At 36.8% G+C, this 13,795-nt stretch overlaps 1 pseudogene; it reads left to right on the top strand.

Moving 5' to 3' along the window:
- The first annotated feature begins 436 nt into the window (after positions 1 to 436).
- Positions 437 to 4,181, top strand: LOC106374561 (annotated as a pseudogene).
- Positions 4,182 to 13,795: the final 9,614 nt, after the last annotated feature.

Genomic DNA, 13,795 nt, shown 5'->3' with positions numbered 1-13,795 from the left:
TTTGGTAAATAAATCAAAGACCACTTTATTTATTTTATATGGTATATAATTAAACTTTAGTGATATTGACATAGATATATATATATATAGTACATTTTAATATAAATATTTGTTATTGACACTTCCTACTCATATGATTTTATTTACATTTGTATATTTGCTATAACAAAAATTTAAACCTTAATCACAAAACTTTTAATATGAGATTTTTCATTACAAATTTCAAAATTAAAATATTAAGATCTCAAAAATTTTGAAATTTAAACCTTAATCACAAAACTTTTAATATGAGATTTTTCACTACAAATTTCAAAATTAAAATATTAAGATCTCAATAATTTTAACTGTAAATTTTGAAATTAGCATACTTATTTAACAAGCAAAAATGTGACCGGTCCAATCACAACTGACACCTCATACCTTTTTACACACGTATGAACACTACCGATCACATTTTTTTTTGTTAAAGAAGTAAGTTAGTTTCAAGATTTAATGTGTTAATATAATTGGTTTGAGGGTTTGAAGTGTGAGTTTTTGAGCACTGAGGTTTAATGTGCTACCTTTTTACACCTTCATGGTTTAAAATGCGATCTTCCCATTATTGTTTTCTAGCTTTGTCTTTTTTTTCCCCAAAATACTTTATTAATTTCCCTATTATTGTTTCCCATTAATGTACTATATAGCATAAATTTTTTTTGCTAAAACTATATAGCATAAATTCTATAAAAATAGTTAGTTAATATCTTAGATAAAGCAAATAACTAAGCGATCCTTATATTGCAACTTGAATTCATTTTTTACCAATAAATGTTAACAAAAATATTAAAATCTAAAATCAGATAATCAAGAGCTTTAAGAGAATACTTGAAATGCTGGAGGGATTTTTCATTCGGATCTCACAAGGACTAGCTAATATTAACTAAATTTCAAGCCGGTTAAACAATTTTTATTTGAAGGTTTATGTTATTAGACAAAATAACCAACCCATTCATCGTTCATGATTGACAAAGGGGAGCCATGAAGATATTAGAAGGCAATATATGTATGAAAATATGGTTTCAATGATATTTGGCTAGGTGGCAAAATGAGAAGGAACTCGAATTGTGAGTGTAAGTACAAGAGAAGGAGCAAGCACATGTGAGAAGGAAACATTTAAGATTCGTAGTCCTTGGTTTTTAATTAGAAAGGATGTTTCTTGTTGATTGTTTGAAATTGGTTGTGTCAAATCAGGGATAGATGCATGATTTCTGAAAAATGGGGTCGAGTAGGTACAAAATGTACGATTGTCGATCTAAATTACTATTTTTTTTGAAAAAATGTGGGAATCCTAAACCTTTAGTCCATTTTTTTTTCTAGTATTCGAGAGTTAGTATTTATAAATTAGAAAAAATATCCCTACGAAAAGAAATTCGAACCCTATACCAAAAAGAAATCAGTCCTTTTCAATTGCCACTAGTGAGTGATTGATTATTTCTAGCTAATATGCGAAGATTGTTAAATCTCTGTAAGGTGGATGTGCTCAGTGTGGTCTAATTTTAGAAAAATATACATGGTATGTGTCCTCTCCATCAATGTGTGTAGGGGCCGGGGGGGAGCATGATTATCTTAAAGACGATGTTTGTCCCAACTACCTACAGTTTACCAATGATAAACACATGCGTGTCGGTTAAGAAAGAAAACCTCAAAAATTTACTATCAAACGAAAAACAAGAAACATTATAGACCATCCTTTTAACCGTCACTTCACTATATAAACAAGGCGACGGGAAGTGTTATCTCATCAACCAAAGACAACAAGAAAACAAAACGAGTGGAAGCTTTAAAACAAAAGAGAGAGAGAGAAATGGCGACGTCTGGAACATATGTGACGGAGGTTCCTTTAAAAGGAACGGCGGAGAAACACTACAAGAGGTGGAGGAACGAGAACCATGCTTTCCCTGACGCCGTCGGCCACCACATCCAAAGTGTCACCGTTCATGATGGCGAATGGGACTCTCATGGCGCCATCAAGATTTGGAACTACACATTGAGTATTTTACTTATACCTATAGATTCCAACACTTTATATAAACATATATGAGTCATACTAAACTCCATGTGTTAAGCTAGGGTTTTTGAGATTTTGGCAGTCTATTTACCAAGAATTATGAATTATTATAGTTATTGTTAGCTAATTATATACAGTATTTATTGACATATTAATGAAGACAAATAAAATATGGGAATATATAGGTTGTTTAAGAAAGTTTTTTTTTTTTTTTGATAAAGGGCTTTGTTGTTTAAGAAAGTTAACGTAAGATAGTAATTTTTTTTTTTTTTTTATTTGATAAAAAAAAAAAAAGATAGTAATTTTTTTTATATATTCTGCATATTTTTTTGTCATTAGTTAAATTATGTTATGGTTTAAGCAGCTAATAAACAATATGTAAATTTAGAAAAGGTACAACTTTGAATTATTTATAAATTTTGTATGCAAAAACCGTTTAACATCTTTAATATAAATACGGAACGTTATATATATTTGTCAGATGTTGGAAATTTATTGCATACGTAAGAAAATGACCGAGATTTTTTTTTTGGTAACTTGCAAATTACCGAGATTTAACAAACACATATGTGTGTGTATAGATGGAAAGCAGGAGGTATTCAAGGAGAGGAGAGAGATAGACGATGAGAAGAAAACGGTGACGTTTAGAGGACTGGGGAGGGTCATGTGATGGAGCAGCTCAAGGTGTATGAGGCCAACTTCCAATTCATTCCCAAATCTGAGGATGGCAGCGTCTGCAAAATCACTTTTAACTGGGAGAAGCGCAACGATGACTTCCCCGATCCCAGCAACTACATGAAATTCATCAAGAGCTTGGCTGCTGACATGGACGACCACGTTATAAAAGCTTAATAATCACCATGATTACCGTCATCATCATTCTCACCATCATCACTAAGTAAGGTGTTTTATAATATAATAAATGGAGTGTTGTGGCTTTTCATTTCTATGTAACCGTTTGTTTTTTGTAAGATGCTTTGATATGTACGTTGTTTGTGGTCATCATCCGGTTTGATGTAATGAATGAATCTACGACGTTATAAGCAGCATCACTCTCACGTCGTCATTTTTGTGGGTCCGCCTTTAATTTTTTTCCGTCGCATGAGCTTAGATGGACTACTGCTTTGTTGGGCTTCTAAAGTTTTGGTCCAAAGCGGGTAGGGTTTCTTCTTCTCTTCCAGATGCTTCGACGTCACAAGACGCTTCCAATTTCGGCGATTCATTTTGGTTACTCGATCCTTCTCTACCGACGATACGACTCTTCTTCCTGTCTCCATCCTCCATCCTCCATCCTCCTATATGTAAAGGTAGTCGACAGTTTCATCTCCCTTTCAACTTTTCTTCTCGAGTTTTTCCTTCGTTTGACACTGCAACTGCCGTCACGAAAATCAGGTATCTTTTCGCTGATTTCTCCCTCCTTGAACTGTGTGAATAACAAAGTAATCATATAAATTCATCTCTGTATTTTCTCTTTTGTGTGTTGTACATAGGTAGCGAGCGTGTAATCACATCCCGAGGCATGACTCAGCAAGGAGAAGATATAAACTCTGCAACTGAAGGAAGAGTTAGCAGAGACTGATACGCGAAACACTGAGAGTTATACAAGGTGAATAAATAATACTATTGCCTTCAGTTTGAAATAAATTTCTTCAGATTGTTTTGTCTTAACAACCATCTTTTATTTGACTTATAGGAACTTCAATCTGTGCGGAGTCTAGGTGTGAGGTATGTAGGATATTACTTCCCTTTCCATTTTGGAAGCGTAGTGTAAGTTCTGGTTTGATATCTGAATATCTCTATGTGCTCGCAGGTTGAGGTTGCAGAGGTAAGACAAAAGCGTCATGTTTTTGGCTGACGGTGCCGCCGGAAAAGCACTGACCGTTGGATATGAATGGAAGCCATTACGGAAGCGATCATGGGTTGACGAGGGTGCCTACAACAGTTCCCACTAATTGACATTTGGATTAAATATTTTGTGCTGTTGTTAAGTGCAGTTTTGGCGTGTTGACTCTTGTGATAATGTTCCAACGCTCTTTTCTCTTTTTGTCAACTCTGTAAAAGTACTTATGTAATTACCAGAATATTACTCAACATAAACTCAAGTTAAATTTTGATCTTAACTTGTATGTTTTTATTCCATGTATAGTAAGAAGTTTACTTATTTATTTTTTAATATCAACAAGTTTGAGATCGAAATCTATAATTCTCACATATGTCCGAGATCACATCATGTATATACCAGTTTTGTATCAGCGAACTAAGAACCTCTAATATAATTGCAACATAAGCTCCGGTTCAACTATGATCCTAACTTGAATATATCTTTATTGTAGTGTTATACTAAGAAGTTTAAATTATGTTATTTACGAACTTTTTTTTAATAGATACAAGTTTCAAATGTTTAGTGGGACACATGTATATGGATGGGTTCAAGTGAAATGGCTGTTTCACGCATATAGTATTGCTCGTTAATCAATGTGTAAAGACTCTAATCACAGTTTGTTTATTTCCTACCAAAAAAAATCACAGTTTGTTTATTTTCTTTTCTTTTCACTAGCAAGAAATTTTTTTATATTTTAAATCAACCATGTTGAAGTTACTAAATAATTGCGCAGAGTCGTTATCAACCTTAGCCCTGTTCTTTTCGTTAACGCGCGACCAGCGGCTGCGACGTCAATTCTAAAGAAAAAGAGGGAAGAAAATTGAACGGAATCAGTTTTAAACGCAGAGGAAAGACGCAGAGGAGAGAGAATGAAGGTAATTGGTCGCTGTTATTTTTGGCGTCAACGGAATTTGCCAAATCCGTGTAGTTTTTGATCGCTGCGTCTCTCCTCCTCCCTCCGAGCAACCATTAAAGATAAAAACAATGAAGAAATTTCAGTCGCTGGTCGCAACTCGCAACCGCCGCGAGAATGAAACGGACAGGGCTTTTATCCTCGCAATACCCTACATTGGAATACTTCTTCTCTCTCAAGTCTCAGTCTTATTATTTTTTATTATTTTTTTTTATTAACCTGGGGTATCCCAGGCGAGACTCAGACTAATCCCCAAGAAGAGGTGCAACCCACGGATAGACCTTCTCTCCGGGTATTCAAGGGGAGATCTCAGTCTTTTCCCCTACGTAACTTCTATTTCTAATTGATACAATAAAATAACCTTAATTTTCCTTTTATTTTGAAGTATATACATATATGTATCATCTCAGCACATTGTCATTATAAAAATCAACAACTACATACAAAAATTAAAATTTCTAAATAAAAATTATACATTTCATTGACTAAAGGTGCTTTCTTATGCTATAATATTACCAGTGGAACAAATTCGCAAAAACCAAAAAAAAGTTACCAGTGGAATTCAAACGGTAGTTTCTATAAGCAAATGATGTTACTAGCTTATGTTGAACTTGGAAAGGAATAGGAATTCAAACGGTTGCGTCTGATATGAATGGCAAAAGACAAAGCCCTGGTGGAGCGTCTGCCAAAAACATGAATGCCCATGAAGTCATGTTTTTTCGGGCACTTCTTTTTTTTCATTACCAGTCTCATCTTTTATATCAGTATTTACTTTTACAAAAGAAATAAAGAGATACACATCATACAGAAATTTTGTCAAAGCCGGTTCTTGCTGGAAATAAGGTGTAAATGGTTGTATCTACAATCGTATGATATTTTTGATACACACTGTCTTAGATTATATGCTCTGAATCATTTTGTATGTCGTCTAATCCACTAATGGTTTGTGCAGATGATAATTGTATTCAATTTTGAAAATACCAGATTATATTAATTTTTTTGCTTAAAACTTCTTGTATTAATATTTTTAAAAGGTAATTATTATTAGCTCGCTTTTTATGAACGTATGAGAGAGAGAGAGAGAGAGAGAGAGAGAGAGAGAGAGAGAGAGAGAGAGAGAGAGAGAGAGAGAGAGAGAGAGAGAGAGAGAGAGAGAGAGAGGTACCAAGCTGTTTCGAACCCTGGAGCAAGAGCGGAAAGAGCAGCACAACCACAACCAATTCTTATAATCTTATATAACTTAAAAAAGTAAAATACTGAGTAACCAGTGTACTAAATTGTTCTCTGATGTGTTGGGCTGCATACCGTCTCGTTCTTCTCACAAATACTGCGCTAAGCTGTATAAACTTTTATTTTCCTCTTATAACCATAGAAAGCCTTTTTTCAAACAAACAAAAAAATATGAGTCTAGGATTAGACTTTAATACGACTAAATCCTATATATGGTAATGCTTTTGATTTTCTAAATTTAGGTTTAAAGTTCTTAGGTTTTCAAAGGATTTATGGATTGTTTTAAAATCAGACTTTTGTAAATCTAGGTAAGTATTTTAATTGTTAATTGTCAATTTACTTTCTTGAAATATTTTGAGCCTGAGAATTAAAGTAATTTGTTATTTAGTGAGCACGAAAAAATCAAGGTACTTACAGATTCTTCCAATTTTGTAAATTACGGATTTGATTTGAGCATTCAAAAGTTTAGGGGTACGACGAAGGTGCAAAAAGAGAATGATTACACCAAATTTTTTGCCACATGTTTTATTTCCGTTAAAACCAACGAAGCCGGCTGAGTCTGTTGGATCTGTGACCAGCATCTGTTGCCATTTTGTTACTAAATCATTGTCAGAACATGTGTGCATAGGCTAGAAAAAAAATGTCTTAAATTTAGGTTGAGTGCAATGCCATACAACAAAAATTGCATTGTTGACATGACAGCGTATGTAAGTAAAAACACAACGTCATGTACAGAAAATTATCTAATGCAGCAAAAACATCTCCGGCCCCGCGCTTGCGCTAGGTCTATTCCCCTAGTCTTCATAATGATATTATGAAATGTTTTTAATATAGGTAAGCCAAATATAAAATAAGTAGGGAGTCGTCTAATTTTGTTTTTTTTTTTTAATAAAAATTTACCAGTCATGATATAGGCAAAGGACATGTTGCTTTATAGTCTCTAGAAAATTTGAAAAAAATTATATAAACATATGTCCTTGAATTAATTTTTAAAAACTATTTTACTGACATCTGTATTAAATCACCTATAACTCCAAAATCTTAGGACGGACCTGATTCTCAGTGAACGAAAGTTGCATTAGATCACCAAAAGCTTTTCTTTTGGTCGTGCTTAGATAGTGTCGTGTCCCGCATGATCGCCCACAAGGTTAAGTGCCGACGCCGTTCTCTCTATCAACTGAGCTAGATGAGCTTCTTTTAAGGTTGTGAATTTATCCGCATATTTCAGTGTATTTTCTTGATTTACATGTTATCATATAGATTATAAGTAAACATGCATGCATCTGGTGGTACTAGTTAATCCGCATTAGTTCACAAATCACATGATTAGGTTTTAGAACATTTTTTGGATTGTCCTGATTCTGTCGTACGAACAATGTTGAAAGGTTTGAGTCTCGTCTGCCAACAGGCTCGTTTGCAGGTTGAGTAAAATTATATACCATTAAAAATAAATTTTACAATCTATAATTTGGTTTAAATTTGTAAACATTAATTTTTATAATGGTTCACAAATCAGAAAATAATTGTGTATTTTTTTTTAGTTTGTTGGTTACATCATTAGTTTAATGGTTTAACTGTTGGAGCAAAACAAAGTAGCCGTTGGATGTTTGAAGTCTTTGGAGTCAGTTTGAATTAGTCTTATGTTATTTGTTTTAGTTGTTGTTTATGTTTAGTGTCAACCGAGTTTATAGGTCCAAGTTTGTTAGTGGTGTAGTGGCGTCAGTTTAGGATCTATCGTTTTATGTAAGACTACTTATAGTCATCTCTCTCTTATCAATGAAGCTAGCGTATTATTCAGAAACACAGAGCATTTGATCTTTCAAATTGGTATCAGAGCTCTGTTACTTTCAAAGAAAGAAGCCGCAGCTTCTAAGATAACAAGTGAGGAGAGATGGGAGATGATAAGATGAAGTTACCACAGTTCGATGGACACTGGGATCATTGGAGTGAAGTCATGGAGAACTTCTTCCGAGCCAAAGGTTTGTGGAGTATGATCGAGAATGGGTATGAGGAACCTCCAAACACAACGGTTCTGGCGACGGAGCAGAGGAACCAATTGGACAATGCTAAGACCAACGACTTCAAGGTCAAGCATTACCTCTATCAGAGCATTGATAGAGCAACATTTGAGCAAATCCTTGATCGGAAGACGTCCAAAATCATATGGGACTGCATGAAGGAGAAGTTTGGAGGGAATGCTCGAGTGAAGAGATCCTTGCTGCAGAAGCTAAGAAGAGACTTTGAGGTGCTGGAAATGAAAGAATCTGAAACCGTGGAGGAGTACTTCACTCGTGTGTTGGCCATCACAAATCAGATGAGAAGCAATGGAGAAACGATGGCTGATACTAAGGTGGTTGAAAAGATTCTTAGGACCTTGAGTGAGAAATTCATGTATGTGGTGGTCTCCATAGAGGAGTCCAAAGACATTGAAAGCATCACTCTGGCTGAACTTCAAAGCTCACTGGTAGTTCATGAACAGAAGTTCAAGAGATCAGAGAAGAGTGATGATCAAGTGTTAAAGGTCACACACGGAAGAGGAACTGGAACGAGAGGGAGAGGCTTCGCAGGAAGAAGCAGAGGACGTGGGAGAGGCAGAACACCTTTCAACAAAAGCAATGTGGAATGTTACAAATGCCATCGTCTGGGACACTTTCAGAATGAGTGTCCAAAGTGGGATGAAGAAGCCAACTATGCAGACTATGATGAGGAGATGCTACTGATGGCACACATTGAAACCGATGGTGAAGAAGACAATGCTGACAAAGACAATGTGGAGCAGATGCAGATGACACGAGCTGAGAAACAAGGAAATGCGAGAAGAAGGGTTTGGTTTCTTGACTCAGGTTGCTCGAACCACATGAGTGGAGACAGGGAGCTGTTCCTAACAATGGATGACAAGTTCAAGCACTCAGTTAAGCTGGGAAACAACAAAAGATTGGAGGTAGTAGGGAAAGGGAACGTGAGACTGACTCTCAACAGAGCAGTGTATACGATCAGTGAAGTCTACTACGTTCCAGAACTCAGAAACAACCTACTGAGTCTCGGGCAACTCCAAGAGAAGAAGATAACAGTCATCATACAGAAGGGAGTGTGTAAGATGTATCATGAAGATCGAGGTCTGATAGGAGAAAGTCACATGAGCACAAACAGAATGTTCATACTGCTTGATGAAACCAACCACAGTGAAAGGCACAAACAACAATGTCTTCAGGTGATCACTGATGACATACCCAAGTTGTGGCATGAGAGATATGGTCATCTCAATCACCGAGGGATGAAGATGCTTCAAAGCAAAGAGATGGCACGTGGTCTCCCTACATTTGATGTTCAGAGTTTCACTTGCTCAGACTGCTTGATAGGGAAGCAACAGAGGAATCCGATTCCTAAGAAGAGCATGTGGAGAGCCAAGGAAACACTCGAGCTCATACACTCTGACATCTGTGGTCCTATCAGCCCCATGACCACAAATGGAAAGAGGTACATACTTTGCTTCATTGACGACTATAGCAGGAAGGCGTGGGTGTATTTTCTGAAGGCAAAATCAGAAGCCTTCGGTCAGTTCAAGTTGTTTAAGAAGAAAGTGAAAACTGAGACCGGAAAGCACATCAAGTGCTTGAGAACCGACAGAGGTGGGGAGTACACATCTCATGAGTTCAGTGACTATTGCAAGGAGCAAGGGATAAGGAGGCAATTGACCACTGCCTACACTCCTCAACAAAACGGCATCGCTGAGAGAAAGAATCGCACAGTGATGAATGTGGTGAGGTCTATGCTCTCAACCAGAAGAGTACCGAAAGTATTTTGGGCTGAAGCAGTAAACTGGACCTTCTATGTACTCAACCGGTGTCCTACTGTGGCTGTCAAGGACATGACTCCACAAGAAGCCTGAAGTGGAATCAAGCCTAATGTGGAGCATTTTCGAGTTTGGGGAAGTCTTGGACATGTTCATGTCTCAGATGAAGGAAGAAGAAAGCTTGATGACAAGAGCGTGACTTGTGTTGTATTTGGGGTCTCAGAAGAGTCTAAGGGTTACAGGCTGTACAATCCACAAACCAAGAAGATCATTGTGAGCCGAGATGTAGTGTTTGAAGAAAAAAAGGGGTGGAACTGGGATGAAGATCAAGATCAAGATCATCAAAGTGACTCAGAACTGACTTGGAATGAAAGCGATGTAGAAATGGAAGAAAGTGAAGAAGAAGAGGGTGAGGATGACAATCCTATTGGAGAACCGGGACAGAATGATGAAGCTGAGCAGCCAGAAGAAGTGGTAGAAGAAGCTCAAAACACACCAGTTGCAGAAGTAAGGGAGGGACGAAGGACAAGGCCTCCACGATATCTTAATGACTACGTCACTGGCCTTACTATCACAGAAGAAGAAGAATGCGAGGTCAACATGGTAGAGATCAACTCGTCTGATCCTTCAACCTTTGAAGAAGCTGAGAAGAGTTTGAAGTGGAGAGATGCTATGGACAGTGAGATAAGCTCCATAGAAAGGAATCAGACTTGGGAGCTTGCTACTCTGCCAGATGGAGCAAAATGCATTGGGGTCAAGTGGATCTACAAAACAAAACTCGATGAGAATGGAGAGGTGAGCAAATACAAGGCTCGCTTGGTAGCCAAGGGATACTCTCAAGAACAAGGCATAGACTACACTGAAGTATACGCACCTGTGGCTAGAATGGACACCATCAGAACAATCTTAGCCACGGCAGCTCAAAGAAACTGGAACATCTATCAACTAGATGTCAAGTCGGCGTTTCTTCATGGTGTGCTTACTGAAGAGGTATATATTCAACAACCTAAAGGCTATGTAACAGAGGGACATGAAGAAAAGGTTTATAAGCTTCACAAGGCTCTCTACGGCTTAAAGCAAGGGCCGAGAGCCTGGTTTAGCAGGATAAAAGATTACTTCCTCAAGGAAGGGTTCACAAAGTCTGAGAATGAAGAGACACTATTTCTGAAAGCAAGCAAGCAAGGTAATATGTTGATTGTTAGTGTATACGTGGATGATCTTATCTACACAGGAGATGATGAGATGATGATGGAGGAGTTCAAGACATCAATGCAGAGAGAGCTTGATATGACTGATCTCGGGAAGATGAGATACTTTCTCGGCATTGAAGTGATGCAAGCATCGAATGGAATCCACATATCTCAGTCAAAGTATGCTCGTGAGATCTTGAAGCGGTTCAATATGGAGGAGTGCCATGCTGTGAAAAATCCAATGATCCCTGGAAACAAGCTGGACAAAGATGAAGAAGGAGAGCGAGCAGATGAAACACTCTACAAGCAGATCATTGGAAGTTTGATGTACATCACAACAACCAGGCCAGACATACAGTTCTCCGTAAGTCTTCTAAGTCGCTTCATGGCTAAACCTACACAGCTTCATCTACAAGCAGCAAAAAGGGTTCTGAGATACTTAAAAGGGACGATGGAACTTGGTATCTGGTACGAGAAAGGAGGAAGTGGGGAGCTGTTGGTCTACACAGACAGTGACTTTGCTGGAGACATTGATAGTAGGAAGAGTACATCAGGGTATGTGTTTGTAATGGATGGAGCTGCAGTCGCCTGGTCCTCAAAGAAACAGCCTATAGTCACACTATCCTCAACAGAAGCAGAGTATGTGGCTGCTTCAGTGTGTGCTTGTCAAGCGATATGGTTCAAGAGAGTCTTGGAGGAGCTTGGACATGATGTGAAGGGAAGCACAATCATCCTGTGCGACAACACCTCGACAATCAAGTTGTCCAAGAACCCTGTCTTCCACGGGAGATGCAAGCATATTGGAGTTCGGTTCCATTTCTTGAGAGACTTGGTTAACAATGGAGAGATCAACTTGGAGCATTGTGGAACGTACGATCAGGTTGCAGACATTCTCACAAAGCCGCTGAGCAGAGAAGCATTCGAGAGGATGAGGAATCAACTTGGGATTTGCTCAGTGATGGATAAGCTAAGCCTTGTTCACCAAACTTAGTTTAGGGAGGGTTTGTTGGAGCAAAACAAAGTAGCCGTTGGATGTTTGAAGTCTTTGGAGTCAGTTTGAATTAGTCTTATGTTATTTGTTTCAGTTGTTGTTTATGTTTAGTGTCAACCGAGTTTATAGGTCCAAGTTTGTTAGTGGTGTAGTGGCGTCAGTTTAGGATCTATCGTTTTATGTAAGACTACTTATAGTCATCTCTCTCTTATCAATGAAGCTAGTGTATTATTCAGAAACACAGAGCATTTGATCTTTCATTAACCAAGTCATACTACAGTTTTTTTGGAAGGCATCAACTCATACTACAGTTACACAAAAAAAAAAGGAAGTCATACTTTTGTTGAAAAGTTGTATTGTAATTATTTTACTATCTCTACTTTTCAGAGATAAGAAACTTATATTAGATCAACAAAATGTACTATTTTGCTATACAATAATCCAGGCTTCTAGATACTTGAAATACCATTTCCCAGTCTTCACCACCCTTAAATGGATTAACAAAGAGACAAATATGAAGACACACTTTTAATTTTCGATGCTACTCTTGCAGTCTTCCGAAAATCTAAGAATTGTTGGTCATATCTCTCACTTAAACCTGGTCCAAACAAATTTCATCTTTACCAAGGTTCACACTTAGCAGCCTGGGGCATGCACAAAACAAAAGGTTATCTTTGACTTTTCTCATATTTAAATTTTTCTTGTGTTCATAGGTTACCGAAGAGCAGCTTTCTGATTTGTTTGTGAGCTGTGGCCAGGTTCTTGAAATAAATTTATTGTCTCTCTCACTCTATTTTTTCGTATACTTTTTATTTTTTAATCAGTAAAACTTGTCATAATACCCCTGTCGGGGTTGTCCTAAGTATCATTGGACCGCGAAAATTATGTCTCTCCCTCTTCATGCAAACTGGAGTCCCAGTATTTATTCGAGTTTTAAGCTCGATGAACGTGAATAAAACCATGATTAACCCAGAGTTCTTAGAGTGAAGTTCTTAGCGGAAGTTAAGAAACTGTTTCTTAACTTTTAAATAAAAAAGTTAAGAACCGGTTCTTAAAGTCCTTATTTAAGAACCGGTTCTTAAGTTTTTTAGTTAAAAGTTAAGAAACAGTTTCTTAACTTCCGCTAAGAACTCCACTCTAAGAACCCCAGATTAATCATGCTCTAATCCTTTGAAACTGAAAGTTCTATTGGTTTCAATATTGTGAATACTCAACAATCAATTAGAATTACCAAATAGATGGTGATCTAGTAAGCCTGAGAATATATGATTGCTACTTTGAACCTGCCTGCGAGGGGTACTCATTTACATTTAACAGTATTATCAACATGCTTAACACATACAACAGGGAGAAGTGATTGGCATTTGCATATGATATCCTGGTAATAATAAAGTGTCTACTTATGATGAACAGGATGAAACTGTTTTGTTAATAATCTCTATTCCAAGAAATATAACCGATAAATTGCATATGGTAAAACATTAACAACTCAAATTTAATTGCATACTAGGATAAGACCTGCGCCTTGCGCAGGGTGAATTTATTTGTATATATTATCGATAGTTTTTTTATATATGTGATCATTTTATTTATATATATAAAATATTTTTTGTTGTTATTATATAATTTCTTTTCGATTGATCGGATCAATTTTTATTAAAAATAATAGAACAAAACTATAATTAATACATCATGGGTTGATCGGATTGGACATTAAACAAATTATGACATAAAAACCTTATTTTTTCC

Source organism: Brassica napus, chromosome C1 (genome assembly GCF_020379485.1).
Source record: "Brassica napus cultivar Da-Ae chromosome C1, Da-Ae, whole genome shotgun sequence".
Lineage (NCBI taxonomy): Eukaryota > Viridiplantae > Streptophyta > Magnoliopsida > Brassicales > Brassicaceae > Brassica > Brassica napus.
Note: the sequence above shows the minus strand (reverse complement) of the source record. Positions and strands in the feature narration are given on the sequence as shown.